Source organism: Pelodiscus sinensis, chromosome 6 (genome assembly GCF_052426305.1).
Source record: "Pelodiscus sinensis isolate ZL-2025 chromosome 6, ASM5242630v1, whole genome shotgun sequence".
Classification (NCBI taxonomy): domain Eukaryota; kingdom Metazoa; phylum Chordata; order Testudines; family Trionychidae; genus Pelodiscus; species Pelodiscus sinensis.
Genome location: NC_143057.1, coordinates 109,095,978 through 109,109,905, shown reverse-complemented (window position 1 = coordinate 109,109,905; position 13,928 = coordinate 109,095,978). Strand labels below are relative to the sequence as shown.

The 13,928-nt window shown below is 41.4% G+C and overlaps 1 long non-coding RNA gene across 1 annotated transcript in view; it reads left to right on the top strand.

Moving 5' to 3' along the window:
• The window catches only part of LOC142829978 (uncharacterized), a 141,404-nt gene extending 132,309 nt beyond the window's left edge, over window positions 1–9,095 (top strand). Inside the window, exon 3 of the long non-coding RNA XR_016349949.1 lies at window positions 4,980–9,095. This is a non-coding gene — a long non-coding RNA (uncharacterized LOC142829978). The remainder of the gene's footprint in view (window positions 1–4,979) is intronic.
• Window positions 9,096–13,928: the final 4,833 nt, after the last annotated feature.

Below are 13,928 nucleotides of genomic sequence, written 5' to 3'. Positions count from 1 at the left end.
TCAGTTAGGAAGTTTTTCCTAATGTTCAGCCTAAATCTCCTTTGCTGCAGTTTAAGTCCATTACTTCTTATCCTATCCTTAGAGACCAAGGAGAACAATTTTTCTCCCTTCTCCTTGTGACACCCTTTTAGATACCTGAAAACTGCTATCATGTCCCCTCTCAGTCTTTTCTTTTCCAAACTAAATAAGCCCAATTCTTCCAGTCTTCCCTCATAGCTCATGTTTTCTAGATCTTTAATCATTCTTGTTGCTCTTTTCTGGATCTTCTCCAATTTCTCCACATCTTTCTTGAAATGTGGCGCCCAGAACTGGACACAATACTCCAATTGTGGTCTAATCAGTGCAGAGTAGTGTGGAAGAATGACTTCTTGTGTCTTGCTCACAGCACTCCTGTTAATGCATCCCAGAATCCTATTTGCTTTCTTTGCAACAGTGCCACAATGTTGATTCATATTTAGCTTGTGGTCCACTATAACCCCTAGATCCCTTTCTGCCGTACTCCTTCCTAGACAGTCACTTCCCATTCTGTATATGTGAAATGGATTGTTCCTTCGGAAGTGGAGTACTTTGCATTAGTCCTTATTAAACTTCATTGTGTTTACCTCAGGCCCTTCCCATCTAGGGAAGCACTACACACATACAGAGTTAGTAGGTTACACAAGTATTTGAGAGACAGCAAGGGAATGCTGGGCATCTGGTTTCTTTGTTTCTCTGAGTGGCCCTCGGAATAGACTGTGGTCTAATAGCTGGAGAGCAAAGCCAAATGTAATCACCCCTCTTTGAGCCATGTATGGAGACTGAACCCAGGGCCTCTGGATGTAGAACAGTGGTGGGTAATAAGATGATGGCGTTTCACCAGGGTTATCCCCGGTGGGCTGCCTCTGCTTTATTGATCTGTGCTGCAGGAAGTGATATGGTACTGGACACCGCTTCCTGCAGCTCCCATTGGCCGGTAATGGTGACCCACAGCCAATGGGAGCTGCATGTGCCCGTAGCTGCAGAGTCACAGGTAAATACAGTGGTGGCTGCCCACCAAGGGCTAAACCTGGTGAACTGAGTCCAGCCCACAGGTCGGTTATTGTCTGCCACTGACACAGAAAGATGAGCTAAAGAATCATCTCTCTTAGCCTGGAAGTAGTTCCACAGCACTAAACATATATGTGCAGTGTAGTAGATGACACTTAGCCATATTGTTTGTTCGGGTTACATACACATCTGATTTACCATGATTTTTTTTTTCTGAAAGACCATGTGAAAAAGCGCCAATCTATTAGTTCTATTACATTAAAATCCTGCATTCTATTCACAGTTTGGCAATAGTGGCCTTGTGCAAGCTCTTGGCTGTTTGAAACTGGTAAATGAAAGTTATTTCTGAAATATGTGAACTTGGCTCACAGTTAATATTTCTGACCTTCACAATCTTAATGACACAAAGCTGAGGATCTAGGACTCTAGAGGCATGTCTATTCTTGCTGTACCGGAGACTGATGTTCTGGCATTTAACTTAGCAGATTTAGTATAGACCCGTATATAGAACACGGAAGGCAGCTCCAGCCACCACCAGCAAACTCAGCTTAAGTTAAGCCGACTCCAGCTACGTAGTCTATATAGCTGAAGTTGCATACATTAAGCCAACCTTCCAGATCTAGTGTAGACCTGGCCTAGATGTGCAAATTCCTGCACATTCCCTTATTCTACAAAGCATTGTCTCATGCAATTCACAACACCACAAGGCTACTCAGAGCAGAGGACAAAATTGTAGTATTGGCATTAAAATGTGTCAGAACTGGCAGCACTGAGAATGTTTACAGAAAATAAACACACAAGGGATTCAAATGCAGTTAAAATAAGTTTGTTAAAAATTCCAATGAACTTTTGTAGACATTTCAGCTCGAGGTAAAAGATTCTATGCCACCTTCACTAAATCATTAGCACCATCTAATCTTCTAACAGCTGTTTAATATGTCTGTGTAGGAGCAATACTATACTATAAAAATATAGTTTGTATTGTAATGCATATATTACTGATGTTTGAATGTACTTGTTTGAAAATAGTCCCCTGGCAGTTCTTAAAAATTCACATATTTTAAAGATACACTAAAGCAACATGACATATATTATATTCACATGCATAACTTTTTTCTAAATTAGATGTTGCTCTGTTCAGTGTTGCAACACCTAAATGCCTTTAACAGACTGGATCTTAGGCACACAAAATTAGTAACCTAAATCCATATTGGGGCATCTAAATATATGCACCATAACTCTTATTAGCCTCACCCATTTAAGAGTCTCAGATTAGATGTAGATAACTAACGTTAGCTATACATGTCTGAAAATGCTGGCCTTAAACATTGTGTGTCTTCATTTCCCCATCTGTAAAATGGAAATCATCATACTTTGCTACCTTTCAAGCATGTTATGACATTTAATTCCAGAATGCTTTGTGAGCTATAGGAATGCCTGTAAACATCAATTAATTAGATAAATAAAAGATTGCAACTATGCAACAAATCAGGGATGTTTCCTTAATATGAGTGCAGCAATATTTTCCCGTAGTTTTTCTTTAAACATTTTTACATGCTTATAAGATGACTGTATCTGTCAGCACTTCTTTCCAATAATTTTTCATTGGCACGGTGGAACAATATATCCGTTTGCTTAGAAATTAAATTGGCAATTGTCAAATAACAAGAGATTTACCTGTCTGAACTAATCCCAGTTTTGACACATGGCATTGGGCGTTGCTGCATTTGGAAATATCACAAATGGTGTGTTTCATTGTTGACAAAACATAGTATGTGTGTAGTGATAGAATCTGGCATAATAGCCCATCTCTTGGATTGCTTATATCATTAATGCTTTTCAGGAACACTTCATAACTTATAATCATAAAATGGCAAACAAAATTAATTAATTTGCAGGCATGAATGGACCTGGAAAGTTTCAACTTGACCACATTTTTCCATCTGGTTACCAAATCCTAGTAATTCTTTTTGTTGAAGTGCATGCATGTATTTAAAAAAGTAAAGTCAGTTCCACTAAAATATAAATAAGCTGGCACATTTGTGTTGTATCATGCAAGCAAGGTACTAACAAACTTCAACAGGCCTTTATTTAACAAAGGTGAAACCTCTTTACAAAGCTGCTGCTGCACCCCTCTGTTGCTCTCACTCAGCCCTGGCTCATCTCCTCCCCCCTCCTTCCTGTTTCCTGTGCTTCCAGACTCCCAACAGCCAGTGCTTCCAATTCTAATAATTACAAGCAGCATCTAAAACACCACAATTTGTCATTCATGCCATTCTTGATGTAGGAAGAATCCTCTTAGCTAGTGGTCTTTTGAAATAAACAAATGGAAACGGAACATTTCTACAACTTGTTTTGTGATTCCTTACCTGCCAGGAGTTTTGCTTTGGCTAGTCTCACGGGGTTAGCTGTGTTAGTCTGTAATTGAAAAAACTTAAAAATCAATTAATGGTCCTACAGCACCATAGAGACTAACAAAAAAAGTAGATAGTATCATGAACTTTCATGGATGCAACCCACTTCTTCAGCTCTGAAATGGGTTGTACCCACGAAAGCTCATGATTCTATCTACATTGTTGTTAGTCTGGCCTACAGTGCATGAAAGCAGCTGAACAGGGGAAAATTTCTGAATCCCAATGGGGCCTGATTCTGGGAGGTAGTGGCAATTAGGCATTTAAAGGTGTTTTTTTGAATCTGGGTCCCAGTCTTTTAGCCTAGTTTAGCAGGGAGGGGAGGAGTGGGGCTTAGGCAAACCCATTCTGATATGTCTCTTGGGACACATATGCATATGGTAAAAATGATCGGTGGTGCCCAGACTAAATATATATTTAAATCTCAACAGACAAACTTGAGAAAAACTCTTCCTCCCTCTCTCTCCCCAGTTGCAAAGCGTGAAAGCTGGTTGACTAGTTTTAAAAATATTACCTATTTTCTCAATGTCTTCATGGATATACATCCCAGGTTCAGTGTGCTGTGATTAGTGGGCAATTACCCACAGGAGAGCTACCAAATATTTGGAGAGCTACCAAATATTTTTGCCAATGCTGATGAATCCTGAAAGTGTCATGAACTTCAACACAAAGGATTATTGCTAGCAAAAATGCCTTATTCATTAGCCTTGCCTTTGTAAAGTCTTTGTCATTCAATCTAGGAACAGAAAAAATGTTGTATGTAAGATTATCACTTGTCCTATATGCCCTCTCATTTGTGTCACAGGGAAGGGACTGGCACGGCGGTTCCATGGGGCCATACTCCATCCATTGTGCAGGAGGACAAGGAGTGGGCAGGACTGGGACACCAAAGGATAAAGGAGACAGCTGCCTCAGAGCCCAGTGATTTAAAAGAGCCCAGGGCTCCGGGCTGCCACTGCTGCTACCACGGTGGCAGTGGTGGCCAGAAACCTGGGCCCTTAAAATTGCTGCTGTAGCACAGTCCAGGTGGCATTGCAGGCTGGCTCCCCTACCCCCATTCCTTCTGTCTGAGGCTGTACCCTTCCAGGGTGCCTGGAGCAGTGTCCCCATACGCATAGCCTAGGGCCTGGTGAAGTCTGTCACTAGGCCTGGGCAGAGGCTGGACTTTGCTTCCTCCTGCAACCTACTGACTATTGGAGTTGATCCAGTGCATAAGGGGAATAGGCAAATAACAGATTACTTCCCTGCCTGGAGCAAAGCATTCCTCCTCTGGGCCTTGTCTAAGGTGGTGCAGCTCTGCGCTTCCCCGGACTGTGGGCGAGAGGTGCTCACCGTTCCACTGGTGACCAAGCACGCAACCATTTGCAAATAGCTGACGTGAACAGTTCATGCTCTTAAGATCTTTCCCCAAGCCATTTGGCATTCACTTACCAAAAATGGATAATTGGAAGGAAGCTAGGACTCTTCCTGATGATGCATTAACGTAGAGGCAAATTTATAATGAATATTCATAATAAACAATAAGCCTCTCTCTCTCTCTAGAATGTTAAACGAAATTTTATCCGTCCATTGCTACTTCCTTCCTCAACAAATTTCCTGCCCTGCACAATCAAGACCAGCATCTCTTTTAAGAGCAAAAGAAGTCACACACACAGACAAGCATACTGTCCTGCAGCAAGTAGCTCCAGCGTGGAATGGAATCCTTCCAGCCTGCCTTCATCCTTCCCTTTTTACCTCCGGTGGAAGCTGGGATACCCATGTCTCTCTGCATTTCCCACTTAATTAATCTTTTGATATGGATGTGAATGTTTGAATAAAGGCAAAGAAAATTTAATTATCTTTGAAGCACCGTGTTCCACCCTTATCCCGGGTGTTGCTACTGAGCTCCAGGACACTTCAGTCCTTACTTCTTTGGCAAAATGAATTGGTAGCCAGAAAAGCAGAAATTTATTCCAAGCATAGATTTGTTTTAACTACATAATTTACAGAGTAATGGCTAATAACAGAAGAAAGCAGATGAGATAAAGCTCTCAGCCATATCTCATGCTCGAATATGGTTAGGGGTGATCTAGTACATTTGACCCTGCCTCAGAGCAGGGGGCTGTACTAGGTGACTTCTCAAGATACCTTCAAGCCCTACATTTGCATGATGCTATGACTTTTGTTGCAACATTTGTGTTATGAAAATGTGCATTAGTGGTCTTCAAATAAACAACCAATGCACCATTTAAATGAGAGTCTTGAGTGCCGTCAAAAGAATTCTGAGGGTGACAGATTTTTCTGAGGGGAAATGGAACTACTTGATTTAACGAAGGGTTGCTCTTGTCCAATCTTCTCTACTCAGTGAGCAAGTTCTCTCACCTGCTTAGGTATCATCAGGATGGAATATTCATGTTCTAGCAAGGTCCAGCAAGTATTGTTTCACATACGGTGTCTGCACACAGAATTTCCCTGGAATCCCAAATCAGACATTCATGGACATGGACATATTTGATGGCTACAGATCCATACTGTTCTTTAGAGTTTATGTTAGGATAGGCACACATTCAACTCTAGATTGTTAGTCCAGATTTGTATGGGAGGAAGGTTACCATGCAATAGCTGTTAAGTGGCCTGAGTGAAATGAAGATTCTAGTCTTTCTGTATTTCTGTAGAATCTAAGGGAACACTAAAGCTTGCACTGTTGCTGTAACCATTATGTAGGTAGATAATGTGGTTTGGATAATAAAATGTACATAGTAGAAAAACAATTATCCATAGGGTTAGCCAAGAAAAAAGTTGGCAAAATCTTGAATTGCCATAAGGCTAGAAAAATTATAACATACTTTTCTCATATTTCATCTCATCAGCCAGAGAGACACGTGAACATTTTAATTAGAAGTGGGTGAATAACTAAAAAAATATTGTTCCAAATGTGGAATTGATTTCAGTTGCACTTTGTTATACCTTTTTGTGTTCACTTTCTGCAAATAATCTTTCATGCATGCATGCTGGCAGGAATATTCTCCAAAACCACATATTTTAAACAAATTTTACAGAATATTTATGGAAAACCAGTTGAAATCAATAAGCAGAAACTGGATCAGAAATTTTACTCTGAGTCAAGGTCATTCTGTCAGGGAACAAGCACATACCATATGACCTATATATAAATATCTGATCATACCATGTTTGAATATCGAATTGTGAATATCAAATAGCTGAAATCCTAGCGCCTGTGAACACATTCAGAATTCTACAGGCTGAAACACGTTTGCATAAAAAATGTGTTAATTATTTTGAATGCACAAGTTCATGGAAATGGAAATCCGACCACAGGCAGTTTGGGGGGCAAACTCAGCTACAAAATTGCTCACTGCAAATAGTTCTCTCAGTTCTTGTTTTAATAAACCCCCCCATTTCAGACAGCGCATTATTATATTTGACTATTACTGGTTAACAATTAACAAGCAACAGTGCACCTTTTCCTATTTTGAAATATGAAATATACAATTGTTACTAGAAATAAATAAGAGTAAGCTCTCCATATGAAAAGAAGTTAATATTTACATTAAAACTTATAGGTAGGATTTTAAAAAGAATCCAACATTTCATTGAGTCATTTGTAAATATGTTTTGTTTTGTTTTGTACTTATAGTTCCAGATAGGGCAAATATGGGAAGTTTCCAAGCAACGTTAGGTATAATAAATATGTTTTTTATTTTGTGTGGAAGAAATGAGTTATTTTGCCTGCATCCAAAGCAAAATGACTTGGGTTTATCATCAAAGCACAGTGTGTGTTTGCTGTAAGATGATCTTAAAATCAGTAATCTTATAAATGAACAAATAGGAAACTTCACTTGATAAAAAACTGCTGAAAACATGGCTTTTGCAAAAGAAAGTTAAGGCACATGTATCTCAATGTTTTGTTGTAATTCTGGTTATCTCTAACCTTTGACAGTGTTACTACACTTGCATTTTTGTCCACATTATTTTAGTCAAGAAAATTATTAACGAATGGAAGTACTGTATTTTTAAACAATTTTAGCTTGTTTGTTTATGGAAGGAGAAATGTTCCATTAGAGACAAAATGCTAGGTTAAGACCCGGTGTAGTTCAGGAAACTAAAGAGTTTCAGTGACAGACATGGAAGATTAATTCTTTTTAAAGTCAAATGCAGTGCTGGTAGGAGATGTTAGCCTGACAGCTCTGGAGATTAAAGCCTTTTATCTACCCACAGAGCCAGTGTAATTTGGACCTGACAGTGCCAGCTGCCCTGTGTTGCCCACACAAAGGGTTATAACTCTGATGTGGATGAACCACTGATAGGAATGAGGGGATTTTTTCTTTGTTCATTCCCTGTCACACAGAGACTGTCAATAAGGGTGTCAAACGTTTTAGTATTAGTTACAGCGAACGGTTAGAAATTGGACTTATGCATTTTTATTCAGAACAAAACAACCAATACATGGGGGCAACATTAGTTACCTCAACTGGATTCACATCAGTGACCAAAACTGAATAGTTCATTATCTCAGTACAGATTCTTGCATCCCAGAATAAACAATTTTCCAGCACCATAAAATAAAAATGTGTTTGTTTCAAAATGAAATAAAAATCCCATAAAGCTTTTCCATTCAAGTGAATTGAGACAAAGAACGACTCAGAAATGCATGTCTGAAAATTGAATTCTTGGCTTTGGTGCTCTCCACTGATTAAAAGGATGGACCTTTTCCCTTTCTGTGCTAGCATGGTTTTCCCTGCTTTCATATAAGTGAAATCTCACTACATACCTGATCCTAAGAACAGATTGAAAAGGAGAAAGAGGCAGCCTAAAACCAGATGGACCATCCTCAGTTTTGTGTTGTGCTTGGATTATTCACGGAAGTGCAAAAATGTGCCTATGTTCCTGAAAACCACTTTGTGTCCTGCTACGATTGCTTCACCTTAGCCAGATTCTGATCTTATTTACACTGGGTAGATCAGGAGAAATTCTATTGAGGTCAAAGAGGTTACAGTGGAGTAAAAACAATGTAAAAGAGACCAGATATCAGGCCCAGTATTTTCACAAATACTATCTGAAGCCATGGTGGTAAGGAAAATTAAGCTATATGCTAATTTGAACTCCTCCTGATTAAACAACCTAAAGCGGGAGAAGATAATTATATTAATATAATTAAAATTAAAATTAAAATGCTTATTAACATTTCAAATAAAACCAAACCTTATAGGGCTTTGATATTCTGAATATGCTTCATATTGTCAGGCGTCCAGCAGATACGACACTATACTGTACTGAACTATTATATTTTGGAAGCCTAATTCTAAGCATGTCTTATTACATAAAGTACTAACTGCTTTTACAACATTATTCCAGCATATACAAATGTGTAATCTTATGATTATAGCCATCTTTTATGGTTGCATGTCTAAAATCTAGAGCGTGATTGATTTAATTGCAAGGAATATGGTGCAGTATGTTCTTTGAGACCTGTCAGCATTAATTCTCAGTAGGAGGTTTTTGTCATTGTTTTTAGTGGGAGCAGGATCAAGCCCATGGTGCCCCTCTTACAGATATTCATCAAGGCCCAATGTTACATTCTGTGGGCATGCAAAACTCCAAGGGTATGTCTACACTACCCCGCTAGTTCGAACTAGCGGGGTAATGTATGCATACCGAACGTGCAAATGAAGCCCGGGATTTGAATTTCCCGGGCTTCATTTGCATAAGCGGGGAGCCGCCATTTTTAAATCCCCGCTGGTTCGAACCCTGTGTAGCGCGGCTACACGGGGCTCGAACTAGGTAGTTCGGACTAGGATTCCTATTCTGAACTACCGGTACACCTAGGAATCCTAGTCCGAACTACCTAGTTCGAGCCCCGTGTAGCCGCGCTACACGGAGTTCGAACCAGCGGGGATTTAAAAATGGCGGCTCCCCGCTTATGCAAATGAAGCCCGGGAAATTCAAATCCCGGGCTTCATTTGCACGTTCGGTATGCATACATTACCCCGCTAGTTCGAACTAGCGGAGTAGTGTAGACATACCCTAAGTGTCATTTATTTATTGAGCCCTGGTCTACACTACGAAATTAGGTCAGCATTCTTGCATAGATCTATTTGTACAGGTGTCTAAACTCAAATTTGTCTCCAGACAATCTGAATGCCCCATTCAGGCAACTCAGTAAAACCACCTCCCCAAGTAGCATTGAACCCTGGTCAACTTAGGAGGTCAGCAGTGTGAGCGTAGACACTGAGGGCATGTCCACACTAGGAATCTATTTCAAAATAACTAATATCGATTTAATAACTCACAAAATAACAAAATTGAAATAGTGTGTCCACCCTATAGGTAAGCCTCAAAATTAGTCTGGGGCAGGCTCCATTATTGTGGATGTGCTACCTTGACTTACAGCCCCAGGAAGCACTGGAGAGTAATTACTTTGAATTACTCTGGGGAGCAGTTATTTCAAAATAGCAGCAGCAGAGCATACACACTAACGTTCTTTCTAAATAACTATTTAGAAATTAGCATTATTCTCCTAGGAAAGCAGAAGTACAGATTTTGAAATAACCAACCTGTTATTTTGAAATAACAGCCTGGTAGCATGGGTGCTCTGCTTATTATTTGAAAATAAATATTTTTCAAAATAGCTCCCTAGTGTAGACCAGGGATGACCTATGTCAACCCGGACAGTCTTCCAGCAGCTGTTCTACAATGGGAAGCACTGACTGTTCTGCTTGCAGTTGTTAACTGCATTGCCCAGGCATCACAAAGACTGAACCTCCACCCCACCTTAAAATACCCTGCATTCTTTTTAAATGCTTTCCCCAGATTGCCCAGCTTGGCAAAACTCCCCAGCAGCTCTTCCTCATTGTATGCAACTGCCCAACCAACTAGCTCTATGCACCACATGTGCTCCTGTCTGGAGTAAACAGGAAGTAGGATCTCCAGGGCCCATGGGGAGAAGAGGCTGTGTAGGCAGAGTATGGACCAACTGTATCAAGGTGGACATTTATGAAAAGATTTCACAGGGGATGCAGGTGAAGGAGTATGATAGAGATCAGCAGCAGTGCCATGTGAGAGCGAAGAAATTGTGGCAGGTGTTCCATGAGGCCAGCAGTTGATCAGGAGCTGAGCTGCAGACCTGCCACTTCTACATTGAGCTGCACGCCGTACTTGGTGAAGATCCCGCCTGCACCTCAGAACCCACTGTGGGTACTTCCCAGGAGCCTGAGACCCCTGCTGTGAACAGAGAGATGGGATATGGAGGAGGGGAGGGAGAGCTAGCAGGGGACCCCACTATGGTGACAACTAGGATCTGTTCATGTCTAGCCAGACCTGCCAGTTGAGCATGGATGAGCTCTGTGAAGGTGAAAGGACTTCAAGTAAGTGGATACGTGTGCCTATACAGTTAACAAGATACAGGTATCGACTCTTCATTATTTTACTTGTCTGAGAAGTGGTAGTGGTAAAACATACAAAGGTAGATTTTCATTCCCTTTTAACATTAACTTGTAGGAGGGTCATGTGAAATTTGTTTATGTATGTAGGAATGTCCCTTATGAGAGATTTCAATTACATTTTCATGTTGATACTCAGCAATCCTCTCCTGGGGATTTCTATGGATGGCTTTTACTGTCACGACTGGGACACAGGTGGTCTGACCTAGTGGTTAGAGCAGGAGTCAGGCCAGGTCAGATGTCAGGAACTCAGAGGGCAGACTGGGATTCAGGAGGCAGGCAGGATCAGATTGCCAAGAGATCAGAATTTGAGAGAGACCAGAGTGCAAAGTTGCAAACCAGGAGTTGTTAAATTACCAAAGAGAACAATAGCAAGTAGCAGGAACAGGTATTGCAGAGGAAGGTGTGCAAACTCAGGAGGTTCCAACTGCATGGACAACTTGCTGTTCCTATGCTGAGTTTTTATATAGAGGCTGTGAACCAGTCAACACTTCCATCCTTCTGCCAATCAGAGTCCAGGGCTGGAATCCTGTATCAGGGTGTAGCTGCTATTCTGACAACCACTAACCAGTAACTGGGTGGCAGGTTGGAGCTTATTTGTGCTTAAGAGCCCTGTAGACAAGGAGTTTGAGGCCTTTGGTCCATGACGCTTACTTCTGTCTCTACCGTAAGACAGTTTCAGGATGAGTTTGACTGGTACCATTGTAGCAAACAGGCCAGTGGGAGCAGTTATGTTCTGTGTGCCTTTGTTGTTCTCCAGAGTGAGAGAGCAGCTAAAATAGCCACCATGTGTAAAACAGTGTTGCTATTCAGTGCCATTACCCATCCTTGTTGTTACCCGGAAGGGAGAGGTAAACAATTGCTGTGGGCAATTAATTAAAGCCTAATGTGCCTCTCCCCACAGAAGCCAGATCCGACCTGGTACCCGTATCTATCACCGGTGAACAGCTAGTTACAAATCAGGTCTGAGATGAAATTTATGTGTGAACACGTATCAATCAACAAGAAAACAGTAAATGTCCCACCCTTGCCCGGAAGAAAAGGATATAGGAAAGATCCCGTATACAAGAGGGGTTGTACTTAAAACACTGAAGGCGAAGATGGATGCCTGCGACTTTCTACCTCGCGGCTAATTGGAAGCCTTGAGGGAGGACTGCAGGGAGATCCCTCGGGGACCCGATCAGTTCCGGATCCTGAGTAGGTCCTCGAAGTAGATCCTCACCTCTCCACGTGGTGGACGACCTACAGATTCCTTATTACCAATCCTTCGGTTAGGTGAGGTCTATAGGTGTAGAAATGATGGTACAGTCCCAGAGTCCAGGATCACCAGTCCCCAAAAATCCTTACAGAGAGGAGACTTCTCTCACCCTCAGGAGGGTGCAACTAGTGCTGGACCTGAGCAGCCTTGGCCAGGCCATGTGTGGATGGCACTCCTCAGGGTTGACAGACGAAGATGAACAACAACACAGCTACACGCGGATCGACAAAGAACAATGGACAGGTAGAGGAGAACTAACCTGAACCATTCTTCGGGGAGGGTTTATAAAGACAGTAAGGCGGGAAATTGGGTTAGTGAGTGAGGTGCAACAGAATAGGGCAGTGTGCATAGGAAAAAGGGTGCCGGGTGCATAATTTGGCTGCACACACATTGGATTGGTGAGGGGTGCACAGGTTTGGAGCCGTGTGCAGAGGCCAGAGAGTGGAGTGCAAAGTCTTCTTCAAGGTGGTTTTGGCAGGAAGAGACCCTGCTGAGGTGAAAAGGGATCAGCAGACTCCATTTTAAATCATAAACTCCATTTTAAAAACACCAGCCTGGGTAACATTGTACACAGAGATATAGGGACCAACATGCAACCGAAAATCTTAATGCTCTCCTCTGATGCAAGTTGCTTTTTAAAATTTTAACTTCTATGAACTCTCCTATTTTGTTACAGAGAAATGTCACCCTACGGCACAAATGCTCATCAGCTGAGGTGATTACATGTACATCTGTCTTTTGACATAGTGGTGGTGGGGGGAAGGAGTCATTCCTATGGATTGTTTTCATGGGGTTGCATCTCCAGCTTTGAAAATAGACAGCTTGTCTTTGTCTTGACATTTAGTTCTGATAGTGTTTCAGATGCACTTCAGCATTTGTCTATCAGCAGGAAACATCTTACCCTTGGTGGTTTATTCAATTGATATGATCTCTGAGTTATTTTCCAGAAGGACCCCATATTAAACTCAATGGAATTCTTGTTACTACCTCCTGGTCTTTTCTCCTTTGAGCACAAACAGTTCTAAATGATCTGCCATTCTGCAAAATCTCATGTACCGTAGCAAATGCAAACACTTTACATTTATTGAAGGGCTCAGTTACAATAATATTTTCCTTTTACATTTTGTTCTGTCTACAAATCTTTTTTATGGCAGCTTAAAAAAATAAGTAAACCTCACATGACACTTTTATCACTTATTTATTTAATATATCAAATTAACTGTCCTAGTGCTGCAATTTGGAGGTTATGCAAACTTAAATACCCATACCATGCTAGGGCTGTGGTTACTATAAAAATGCTGGAATCAAACTGCCCCTTAGAGACAGCACAGCATGGCCCCTGCTTTATTCCTGACCAGCTCCAGGAACTGATACGGAACTGATTAGAGACATAGGCCTGCCTGCTCCTTTGTGCCTCTCAGAGGTCACTGACTCTATGATGGAGCAAGGGGCTCAGTCTATCTCTGAGGGTATGTCTACACTTGCTCCCTACTTCTAACTAGGGATGCAAATGTAGGCGACCGAAATTGCTAATGAAGCGGGGATTTAAATATCCCACGTGTCATTAGCATGATCTCGCCAGCGCGTTACTCTGCTCAACAGCTGTTTTGAAAGTGAAAGTGCACGCTGGGACGCATTAGTTCAAACCAAACCTCTTGGTTCGAACTAATGTTACTCCTCAAAAAGTGAGGAGTAATGTTAGTTCGAACCAAGGGGTTTGGTTCTAACTAACGCGTCCGGTGCTCACTTTCACTTTCGAAACAGCTGTTGAGCAGAGTAACACGCCGGCGAGAT